Source organism: Choloepus didactylus, chromosome 12, assembly GCF_015220235.1.
Source record: "Choloepus didactylus isolate mChoDid1 chromosome 12, mChoDid1.pri, whole genome shotgun sequence".
Taxonomy (NCBI): Eukaryota; Metazoa; Chordata; class Mammalia; order Pilosa; family Megalonychidae; genus Choloepus; species Choloepus didactylus.
The window spans coordinates 94490840-94503891 of NC_051318.1; positions in this window are offsets into that span (position 1 = coordinate 94490840).

Below are 13052 nucleotides of genomic sequence, written 5' to 3' on the forward strand. Positions count from 1 at the left end.
ACTATGAGTTCTTCCTAGGCAGAAATAGTGTTTTACAATGTCTAACACAGTGTTTGACACACTGTCAGATTTCAGTGGGTTTTGCTTGAATGAATATTTGCTGGAGAAAAACAAACTGTAAGACATAAGAATGGCAAGTAATGTATTAAATCACACATCAGAGATTTGTACAAAACTGAAGAAATTCCATGTCTCTGTGGCATAGGGCCACGAAAACCATGAGGTCTCTTAGGTCAGCTGGGAAAACTGATAGGAAAGTTGGAAGACCAGCAGTGTGTTGAAAAAGAGGGTTTCCTTCTTTTGTCACAGCTTGGGAAAGAGCTTAAAAACATATAAAGGACAAGCAGGTAAAGTGTTCCCTTTTGCTAGAGCTGCTGTTATGCAAAATACCAGAAACGGATTGGCTTTTATAAAGGGGATTTATTAGGTTACAAATTTACAGTTCTAAGGCCATAAGAGTGTCCAAACTAAGGCATCAACAAGAAGATACCTTCACTGAATGAAGGCCAATGGCGTCTGGAACACCTCTGCCAGCTGGGAAGACACGTGGCTGGCATCTGCTGGTCCTTTGCTCCCAGGTTGCATTTCAAAATGGCTTTCTTCAAAATGCTTCTGACCTTCTGTCTCTCTTAGCTTCTCTCAGCTCTTTACTTGGTTCTCCTGGGCATTTCTCTCTAAGCAACTGGGAATCCTCTCTTAGCTTCTCCAGGGCAAACTCTGGGCTTTACCTCTTAGCTTAACATCTCCAAACGTCCTTCAGTCTGCATCTCCAAGCATCTCCAAGTGTCAGCAAGCATCTATGTCAGCTCTTGAGTTCTCTTAAATAACCCAGAATGGGCAGGGTCTACACGTCCATATGAGTAATTTAATCAAAGATCTCAGCTACAGTTGAGTGGGTCACATCTCCATGGAAACAGTCAATCAAAAGTTTCAACCCAACAAGTTTGGATTAAAAGATCATGGCTCTTCTGGGGTCCATAACAGTTTTAAACCAGCACATAAAGGGAACTTTAAGCCTTAAGTTTTGTTTGTTTGTTGTGTGTGGTTTTTTTTTACACAAGATTTTCTGTTTACTTTCTACATTATGGGAAATTTCAAAATGTTATGAAGGTAGGAATACAATAATGAACCTCTGTCACCCAACTTCAATAATTGTCAACTCATGGGAAATCGTGTTTCATCTAGAACCCCACAAAAGGCCACCTCAAATATTTTTAAACAAATCCTGGATTTCATCCATATTTCTTTAAAAAAAAAAAAAAACCTAACTATACATTCACTCCTCACTCCTAAAATCAAATATCCAGTTGGCTGATTGAATGAAGATTTAAGTAAGGTCCATACATTGTAACTGACTGCTATCTTACTTTAACCTTTTATTGAATCTATGGGTCCCCTATTTTTCCTTGCCTTATTTTTGTTAAAGTCCTTGAACATATCTTTTTTAAAAAGGCAGAGCTCACAGACTTTCCTTTTGTTTGGATATGGGGTGTGTAAAAGAGAACTCAAGGTTGAATCCAAGTTTTGCCTGAGAAATTAGAAGATCAACGTTGTCATCAAACGAGATAGGCAAGACAGAAGGACGTTTGGAGGCAGCCGGTTGAGTTGAGCTGATCTATTAAGCAAGCGCTACCCAAAATGCAGTCCTTGTACCAGTGCTGGACAACAAATTGTTCAGCAAAAGTTCTGATGCTAAAAGTAAGTATCTTAATGCTGATCCCTTTGTGTATAACCTGATTGATCCCTGGAACTTTGGGTATCTGTGTGACACCTGAAACTCAAAGCTAGAGCTCAGCAGATATAAATGTCAGAATTAGCACATACAACAACTGTTAAAAAGCTGAAAAAGAGTCCAGACTTCAATTAGAGATATGAATGAAGCAGATCTGGTTTGTACTAGGGCAAATCGGGCCAAAAGGTAAAGACAATATTGAATGTGTTTAAAAACTTCAACTTCCATGTGAGACCAGGAGAAGAGATGTTTATTTGGTGCAAGATCTATATTTCCCAAATAATTTAACTCATACAATTTGTTCAAACACCATAATTACATAGAACATTGAATAGGAAGTGAGACCTGGTAGGTTTCTATAAGTTGGTGTGAAAGAGTGACACATCCCAAAGTAATTTGGACATAGAATAAAAATATATATGCAGGGACCCTCTGAGGAGCTGGGGGAAAATGCAGAAGTGTTGGACTTCCTCACCTGGACTGTTGCTGATGTTCTCACAAACATTGAGGACTGATGGTTTGGTATGCCAAGCCCTCTATCTTGGGGCTTGCCCTTATGAAGCTTGTTACTGCAAAGGAGAGGCTAAACCTGCTTATAATTGTGCCTAAGTGTCTCCCCCTGAGTATCTCTTTGTTGCTCAGGTGTGGCCTCTCTCTCTCTAGCTAAGCCAATTCTGCAGGTGAACTCACTGCCCTCCCCCCTACATGGGATCTGACTCCCAGGGGTGTAAATCTCCCCAGCAATGCAGGATATGACTCCTGAGGATGAATGTGGACCCAACATTGTGGGACTGAGGGCATTTTCTTGACCAAAAGGGGGATGCTAAATGAATCGAAATAAAATTTCAGTGGCTGAGAGATTCAAATGGAGTCGAGAGGTCACTCTGGTGGACATTCTTATGTACTATATAGGTTTTAGGTTTTAATGCATTGGAATAGCTAGAATACCTGAAACTATCAAACTGCAACCCAGTAGCCTTGACTCTTGAAGACAATTGTATGGCAATGTAGTTTACAAGGGGTGACAGTATGATTGTGAAAGCCTTGTGTATCACACTCCCTTTATCCAGTGTATGGATGGATGAGTAGAAAAATGGAGACAAAAATTAAATGAAAAATCGGGTGGGTTGGGGGGATGATTTGGGTGTTCTTCTTTACTTTTATTTTTTATTCTTATTTTTACTTTTTCTGGTATAAACAAAATGTTCAAAAAATAGACTGGAGTGATGAATGCACAACTATATAATGGTACTTTGAACAATTGATTGTACACTTTGGATGATTGTATGGTATGTGAATATATCTCAATAAAACTGAATTTTAAAAAAAAAGTAAGCATCTTAAGCTGGAAATAGAAATTTGGTAACCATTAGGCAAGGAATGTAGCATCATATGGTATGTAAAGTGGGACAGAATAAGATATGGAGGGCATTGTTGGTTTTTAGAAATATTATTGAGAGGACCTTATATAACAGCAACCTTGTTTTTCATGAACAAAACTAACTGCATCTCTAACTCTCATTAAAGCAGGGCATCAACTTTGTTCCACTTTGTAGATGTTTTCCACAAAAGTTACTGATACACAAACAGGTGACTCAGGCATTAAAATTCATGGCTCAGCAAAATTACAGACACCTTTAGGATCTCCCCAGAATTCCATATTAGATGATAAACAGCCTCATACATAACCTGTCGCTGTTATAGCTCATCTGAAATACCATCCACAAGAACCGAATTCCAGCCATTTCCCCCATTTAGTCTCACTAGTCCTATTTATGACAGAGAGTGTTTTTCAAATAAGAAAAATCTCAAATTAACAGGTGAATTTTATTGCATCTTTAAAATCACAAATAGGTCTGACATCTTGTTTCCGTTGCTGCACAACTCTTAGATTTCATTCTAGAACTCATGATCTCAGTGTCTGGACTTGGACAACCTGCATTAGAATTCCCCTGAAGAGTGTGCTAGAAATGCTAAAAATGCACCTGACCCCCAGTGCAGACATACAAAATCAGAATTTCTGGAAGTAGGTTTGGAAATTGACATCTTAACAAGCTCCCTGGGTATTTCTTTGGCACAATAAAAGCTGAAAAGTATTGTTCTAATCCCACATTGACAGAGCTTGTTAGAACTGGGCTAGACTCCAGTGCCTGATGCTTGAGAAAAAGTTTGCCAGAGATTTTTCTCCTTGTCATTTGCCTTACAGCTAGAATTCCCCCATGCCTTATGAATTCAGAACACACAAGTCTATCATTAGAGTATAACTAAAGCCATTCTGGGAGATTTACAAAATGAAGTGGAAGGAGTTAGAACATTAACAGAGAGCTGAGTCCACTCTCAGATTTTGCCGTTGGCTGTTGCACACAGGAAACAGGCCTGGTGTCCCTTTAGGCAAGAGATTTTCATTTTTCATACTCATTCACGAATACTCTAGCAAATAGACCTATTACCTCCAGAGAAGTTCACTTAAGCAAATGGCACCACCACGAAGCCCTTCTTAATCAGATTCACTATTCATTGGATGTTACTAATATGAAGATTTTCTTTCTAAAATTACAAATGGCATGTGGTTATTAATTACATTTCCCCAACATTAGGGATGTTGTAGATAGATAATTTTGCTTCAATATCACACTAATGCTATAAAACTCCATCTCTGAATTCTCCCTGTATTTTCCTTAGCTCTGCAGTTCTCTGTTTCACAGAATGTCCATCTACCCTGGGAGATTCCTTGTTTCCTGAGTCATAGACAAACACAAAGAAATACTGTACTCCCTAAAATATTTTCCATATGGTTTAGTGTAAAGAGCATGAGCTTTGGAATCAAACACAACTTCAAGTCATAGTTCTACTATATGCTAGCCTAATTATTTTAACCTCTCTGTGCCTGTTCATTTGCTTATAAAATAGGATTATTATACCTACGTGTAGTGACTTGAAGCTGTATATACCCCAGAAAAACATGTTCTTAAGTCTAGTCCATTCCTGTGGATATAAACCCATTGTAAGTAGGACCTTTCGGTGAGGCTACTTCAGTTAAGGCATGACCCACCTCAATCAGGATGGGTCTTAATCCTATTACTGGAGGCCTTTATAAGAGAATAAAATTCAGACAGAGAGGGCGAAAGCCACAGAAGCAAGAAGCTGAAATCAGCAAAACGCAGAAGAGAAGAGAGAGAACAGCAGATACCACCATGTGCCTTGCCATGTGACAGAGGAGCCAAGGATTGCCGGCAGCCAGTCTTCAGGAAGTTAGCATCGCCTTGATGATGCCTTGATTTGGACATTTTCCTGGCCCTAAAACCATGAGCGAAAAAATTTCCATTGTTTAACTGGAACCATTTCATGGTATTTACTTTGAGCAGCCTGGGAAACTAAAACACCTCCTGAGTTAGCCCATGATTAAATGAGAAACACATCAAAAGAATTTGACACCATGATGTGAAAACTATTTGCTAACTACAGTAATTACATTGTGTCAGATCATTGAAAAGAAGCACAGTAGATTTATTATAGACAGTGGTGTGCTGGTAATGTTTATCAACTGGCTCCTTAACCAAAAGAGAAAAAAAAAAAAAAACCACAATTTGTTGTGGTTGCCAATTTCTGTGTTGTCAGCACTCCCACCACAGCCAATTTCAAGCTCCCCACGTGATGTTACTGAATGTGGACCTGGAAGAAATGCTGTGGAGTGTGAAATGCTGTGGAAAGAAATGAATGTGGGAAGGGAAGACATTTCTTCTCTGCAGAAAGGCCAGTGGCATCTGGGGCTCCTCTGTCACATGGGAAGGCACATGGCCAGAGTCTGCTGGGCCTCTCCCAGGGTTAGCTTCTGGTTTCCGTGACTTTCTCCAAAATGTCTCTGGGCTTCTGTCTTAGCTTCTCTCTCTCAGCTCCTGTGCATCCTTGCTTGTTTCTCCCAGGGCATTTCTCTCTAAGCATCTAGGAGTCCTCTCTTAGCTTCTTTGGGGCAAACTCTTTATTTCATCTCTTAGCTTCTCCCCTGGTTCTGGTTTCAGTGGCTGCCTGGACATTTTCCCTCTAAGTGTCTCAGTCTGTGTTGGCTCTCACATCTCTCTCCCTGAGCTCTCTTAAGGACTCCAGTAAACTAATTAAGACCCCACCTTGACTGGGCAGGGTCATATTTCCATGGAAATAATCTAATCGAAAGGTCTACCCACAATTGGGAGGGTTGTGTTTCCATGGAAACAACCTAATCAAAAGATTCTGCCTCCACAAGACTGGATTAAAAGAACATGGCTTTTGTGAGGTACATGATAGATTCAAACCTCCTGCTAACTCCTAGGGGCACTTGGAGCTTTGGCTGCTATAACCTCGAGGCTACCTGCCCTGAGTGCATCCTGTTTTGAGGATATTTGCCCAAAACTTACATGCAAGCTATTGGCATTCAGCCACCTTTGTCTCCAGCCCTATATAGCCTAAAGAGCTGTTGCTATAGGTGCAGACATACTTGATTGAACTTCTTGCCAGTCCCACTGTCCATCAGGAGGCAGCTGCAGCTCTCTGTACACAAGTTCCTCCAATAAATGTTTAAGGACTGGTCACCCTGGCATTCAGTGCCTCTTCATTTGGAATCTCAACAGGCCCCATTTTGGGGGTGGTTTGGGGGCAGCCCTGGCTGGGTCTCCCCCTATTTCTTCATTAGGGATGAGTCCTGCTGAACCAGGCAACAAATGCATTGTAGCACACCATTGTATAGTTTTTCCACATAGACATAAATAACTTCAAGAGCATAGATAGCAGTAAAATCTAGAAAAAAAAGTAGGAAGTGATGAATTTTAATTATTTATTACTTTTGTTTTTAATATAATTTCTTCAATCATTAAGTGTTCTAGGAAATGGGAGTTGCATCTGCAAACCCTGATGTGAGAAGAACTTGGTGAGCTGGTGTCTGGGGGAGCAGAGTGGAAGCCAGTGGGCCAAGCAGAAAGAGTGAGCGGAGAAGCAGAGAAGGCGCCCGGGAGGGAGAGGGAGTGAGAGGCCAGACCTGGTCTTGGAGGCCTGTTCCCAGCAAATGTAAAAGCAATGACAGGTTTTAAGCTTGCATATAAAATAATCAGATTTGCATTTTTAGAAGATCCCCCTACCTGCTGTGGAAGAACGAATTGGAGAGGGCTCAGTGCCGACACCACTGCATGATCCAGGTGGGAAAGGGCAGTGGCTTGGATTGAGGAGGTAGCGATGGAGATGAAGAGAAGTGGATGAATTTAGACACATATCCTAGATGTACTTAGGAGGCAGAACTGACAAGGCTTTGTGGTTCCTTGTTGTGTGGCAAAATAGGGCCATCTACCAAGTGATAACTGAGTACAAGAAAACAAAACAAAACACACACAGTATCCCTCCCTCTTGGAGATCAGACAAGACTCTGCATGTATTTTGCTCATGGAAGTTATAACTGACATGATTCAGTTGAATTGCTTCTGTTAAGTGCCGTCTGTCTGATATAACATATGGCTGCTGTAGCCTGCAAGAAGCCATCACTCTCGGGAAGTCAGTTTAATTGCCCTTTAGGGATTACTGCGGGAATATAGTGTTACATAAAGCTTGAGAAAATCTGATTTGTCACTGCTAATGAAATCCGATTTGTTTTCCTATATAATTTACTGAAATATTTATATCATATTTTATATGTTAAATAAAATTAGTTAGGAAACCACACTGAAATACTTGATCAAAGTGCCCAGATAAAAGTCACAACTAACAGTAAGTCCTAAAATACCATGTTAAACAGATGGATCCTCACTAGTGTTCAGATTTCAAAGCCAGAGAAGCCATGTGTGCTAAATATTAATGAGGAATTATGTCCACATTCCAGCAAAGAGCACAAGCTAGGGGCTTACATTTTACATTACTTTCTACCCAAAAACACAAACATTTGGGGGCCAGGATAGTTTTTGCATGCAGGGTTAGGTGAAAATATCAATTACAGCAAGGAGATGCCACTTCCCATCCATGGGTATAGTCCAGAAAAGTCTAGTCGAGGACCCCTGTCTACAAGCAGAGCATTTACCATAGCTTTGTCAACACAATTTTTACTTCTTTTCCAGTAAATCACTGAGCTGATACAGTGGCTCTGCTCCATGACATTATTGAGGTTCTAGGTCCTTCCATCTTATAATTTCACAATCTCTAGTGTTCCATAGTTGTCCATGTAGCAAACCACAATTTTCCATCCAGCAGGAAATGAGAAAGGGGAAAGAGTTGAACATCACTTTTGCCAGAACGTAAAAATAAAATCTCTTTAGTTTATTTGGACTGGGATCCAAATAAAGGCCAATCACGTTATGATTGGTTGACATGTGTCTTATTCTTTCATTTGTGGTTGTTGAAGAAACCAGAATAGCTGTCCCATACAGTTTTCTCCATTCTGAATTTTGCTGACTGCTAGCGTTTTAGTTTCCTGGCTGCTAAAGCATATAGCATACAGTGGGTTGCTGGTGTTTTAGTTCCCTGGCTGCTAAAACAAATACCATATAGTAGGTTGACTTAACAATGGGAATTTATTGTCTCACATTTTCAGAGACTAGAAGACTTGCTTGTTTCTTGAGTTAGTATCTCTGGCTGGCCAGCAGTCTCTGGGAGTCCTTGGCTTTTCCGTCACATGACAATGCATATGGCGGCATCTTCTACTTTCTCTTCTGGATTCTGTTGATTTCCAGCTTCTGGCTACTCCCCATGGCTTCTTTCTTTCTGACTTTCACTCTGCTTATAAAGGACTCTAGTAATTGGAACTAAAGCCCAATCCAATTCAGTGGGGCCACACCTTAACTCAAGTAACATCTCCATGAAATCTTATTTACAATGGTCCACACCCCCAGAATACTAATGAAGACCAAGAACATGTTCCAACTGGATACACAATTCACTCTGCAGCAGTGGGATCATGTATGAAGTTCCTCCTATCCTTGTATTTCTTGGAAATTTGTAGATCTCGAGGCATGATCAGACTGAAGTGATTTTTGTGGAGGGGAAGATTATGTACTTCATATGTGATCTTGTGCATTCCTAGCTTAGTAAGGTATATAATGTCTGGTTGTCTTTCTTTCTGTAATATTGGCAGCCATCCACAATTATTGCTGAGACTCATTAATTCATTAGGGATTGCAAAATTGTTATATTCAAATCTATCATTCCTTCTTTTGAGAAACTTCCTCATTATCATTCTCATGAGATGTAAGATAAAAACCGTGATTCTGGCACAGGCCTGAGTGCAGGCAGCCTGAGGTTTTCAGGCTTGTGAAGTCTGGGTAGTCACTGGTGGTTACGGGGATTCAGAAATGCACTGTGAACCCTAGAAGATCACCTCCAGAGAATCTGAGTCTCGATCCACTTGCGGGACTGATTCTCCTTCCTCTGATTCCCAGGCTCACAACCTCTTTACCTCTCAACACTAAAAACGATTGTCTTATTTCAAATTTCTTTCCCACAACATCCTTTGAACGCCCATCAGGAAGAGCTTCCACAGCCCATTAAAATTGGAGCATAAATAATTTGCAATTGCCTAATTGGCCAACTGTTTTTATTCCTGGATGTACTGGAGTGCTACAGCTTTTGTCTGTCAAGCATCCAGAAAGAAAGGTAATGTCTTTCTTCTGGGATTGCGGAACTAGATGAATCATGTGCCAGGTGACAACTGTGCCACCTGCACATCCATTCTGCTCAGTGGACATTGGCGACTCATGGGTGACCACCACGTGGGAATACACCAGGCTGGGTCATGAGTTTTTGCTCTGTCACCAGTTGTCCCGCGTGGGCACATCTCTGCAATGTCAGACCAGTAAATTCAATTTATACTTGGGAGGACATAACATGATCAAGAGGGGATGACTCCTAAGCAGAAAGAGTAGTTAGTGATATTTCTGCTCCATTACTATCTATTCTTCTGACAGGCTTGGGCCCAGCTATGGCAGGAAAGAAAGCCCTTAGCAGTTACTTATCATTTAATATTTTTCAGTTTCTATATACCATTCCTTAATAAGATAATAAGAATTGGCCTATTTCCTGAATCCAACGAGCATTATGTAAATAACATTCTTAAATTGATTCTATTATATTGATTCTTTTACAATTCCTTTCAGCCTTCAGAGACCTTGAGCATTGAGTTCTCTGTGTGAAAAAGGATGTTAATTGCTTTCTCTGTGGTCAAACATCCTTTTTGTAAGTCACAAATCCAGTAGCCATTAAGACGGCAGATGAAGAATTGACCATTAGTCATACAAGAGTTATAATTGGCATTTTTTATTTAACTCTAATGCAAATTCATTTTCAGTAGATTTCTTTCTCTTCCCCTAGCATCTTTTAAATGAAATAATCACTGTGACTCTTTCGACTCAGCTTATTCATTACATTGTTTAACTGTATGTGGCTCCTTTCTAAAGATCTCATCTCTCTCTAATTACAACCTGTCTCTTTTATTGTTCAGCATAAAGTGGGGGTCACTAATGATTTTCCAAAGTGCTCCCGATCTTCTGTACTGGCTGTGGTGGTGGGGTTGGCAGGTGGCAGAGGGACAAATACTAGGAAAAAAATTTCCTCTCCATTTCCAGACAGATTTAAACAGTACCCTCTTGTGTGAGGAGGCAGACGTAAGCAAATACGCAGCATCTACTATAGTACTTTTTTAATTTAGATGAACTCTCTAAATTTAAATTCCACCCAGCAAAAAATAAGAAAAATAATTTATGCTGAGAGAATTCTAGAACAGATTACTATTGGACATGAATGACTGCTTAACTTCCTGGACAGGTGCTGCCTTTGACTTAGTGGTGGACTTAAAATATGTCCAGTCTTTGATGCTCTTCAAAATATGAAGCCTAGCTCCCCTCCCCCTGAGTGTGGACCAGACTTGAACGGTTGCTTCAAATGAATAGAATATAGTGAAAATGATATTATATTACTTCCAAGGCTAGATTATAACAAAGATGACTCTCCTACTCCCCTCTTTGTGTGTGTGTGTGTGTGTGATTTTTTTTTTATTAAATTCAGTTTTATTGAAATACATTCACACACCATACAATCATCCATGGTATACAATCCACTGTCCACAGTATGATAACATGGTTATGCGTTCATCACCACAATCTATCTCTGAACATTTTCCTTACATCAGAAAGAACCAGAACAAGAATAAAAAATAAAAGTGGAAAAAGAACACCCAAATCATCCCCCCATCCCACCCCATTTGTCCTTTAGTTTTTATCCCCATTTTTCTACTCATCCATACACTAGATAAAGGGGCTGTGATCCACAAGGTCTTCACAATCACACTGTCACCCCTTGTAATCTACATTATTATGTAATTGTCTTCAGGAGTCCAGACTGCTGGGTTGGAGTTTGGTAGTTTCAGGTATTTACTTCTAGCTATTCCAATACATTAAAACCTAAGAGGTGTTATCTATATAGTGCATAAGAATGTTGACCAGAGTGACCTCTCGACTCCATTTGAAATCTCTCAGCCACTGAAACTATTTCGTCTCATTTTGCATCCCCCTTTTGGTCAAGAAGATACTCTCAGTCCCACGATGCCGGGTCCACATTCATCCCCGGGAGTCATACTCTGCGTTGCCAGGGAGATTTACACCCCTGGGAGTCGGGTCCCACGTAGTGGGGAGGGCAGCGAGTTCACCTGTTGAGATGGCTCAGTTAGAGAGAGAGAGGGCCACATCTGAGCAACAAAGAGGTACTCAGGGGGTCCTACTCCCCTCTTTTTCTTGTAAGAAGATAATTTTATTTAGGCTATTGCAGATTCGAAGATCAGAGTGTCTTCGGGTGCTTTGTAGATGAAGTGATTTACACTTGAAATTGTTTTTTAGGCAGGGAAAGTCTCAGCCAGTTATCTGAACTGGAAATGTTTTTCTCTGTAGTTAGCTAGTTTCGTGGTTACAAAGAGTTCCAATCTTAGCTAATCAGCCATGAGACAAAGAACTGGAAGTTGAGGGTCAGTACAGGAGGTTCTGCCTTGTCAGCAGCAGGTTCAAGCAAAAGGATAAAGGTCTGTGTCTGCACTTGTCAGCTCATGTGTTCCAGGGGAAGCAGATCACCAAACTGACACTCAAGTAGCCCCATGGGGAAGTCCTCATGTATAGATGTTCAGGGGTAAACAAGTTCACGTGGGAAGGAACCAACTTGCCAGCACCAAGCTTCCAACCGTGTGAGTGAGCCACCTTGGAAGCAGTTCCTGCAGCCTCATCGAGCCTTCAGATGACTCCATTCTAGTCTTTGGTTTCCTCCAGCTGCAGCCCCAGTCATCGCAGAGCAGAGAAGCAACAACAGGTTCTGAGCACAGGCTCCCGTTGTCGATGTGTTGATAGAAACCTCTGCCCCTCTCTGCTCCTTCAAAGTCTCTTCTTTGCACTTGAGAGGTAAATTAGAAGGCATCTAGGAAAATAAGTTTGCTGCTTCTAGTAGCACCCTCCCAGAGAAATCTGAATCAGCCAAAGTTTTGTTTCATATTGAAAATGACAATTCCATCAATGAAAACATATTAAGAACTCTTAACCACGCCTCTTAACAACTAAAAACATCAGTTCATTTACTATACAGTGCCCCAAATATTCATTTGTAATGCAACGAGACAACTGTAACATAATCCAACTTAAAAATCTTAAATGAATTAAGCAAAACAGCTGCTACTATAGGAAAATTCAGTTGTGTATGTTTTAAGATGGAAATACTGATGGGGAGTTGGAAACGTATTGTTTAGAGTCTTGCTTTTCAAATGTGGTCCCTGGACTAACAAATGCCTCACTTTAGAGCTTGCTAGAAATGCAGGATTTCTGGAACTCCATCCCAGACCTACTGAAGCAGAATCTACATTTTAACACCATCCCCTGCTGATTTCTGGTTTAGAATCCTGGCTCCCCTCTTGCTTACCTCTTACCCTGTGACTGTAGTTAGTCATTCATCCTGCAGTCTTCCGTGTTCCCAGGGGGTGGCAGTGGGAGTGCGAAGGGGGTGCTAATTCATACATTCTTTCATTCATTAAATATTTTTTTAAATTTTATTTTGAAATAAATTCAAAGTTACAGGAACAGTTGCAAAAACAATACAAACCCCATACACAGCATACCCTGACACCCCTCCCCTGATACCCTGATCCATCAACTTTAACAACCTGTCATACCACCATTTCTTTCTTTCCCTCCCCCCTTATCTATCATCCATCATCCATTACTCTGTCTCCTGAACATGAGAGCAAGCTGCACACATCCTTGAACAAACACTGTAATTCACATATACAATTCTCATGATCAAGAATATTCTTTTATGCAATCCCATCAAGTGCAGCTAAGAAGTT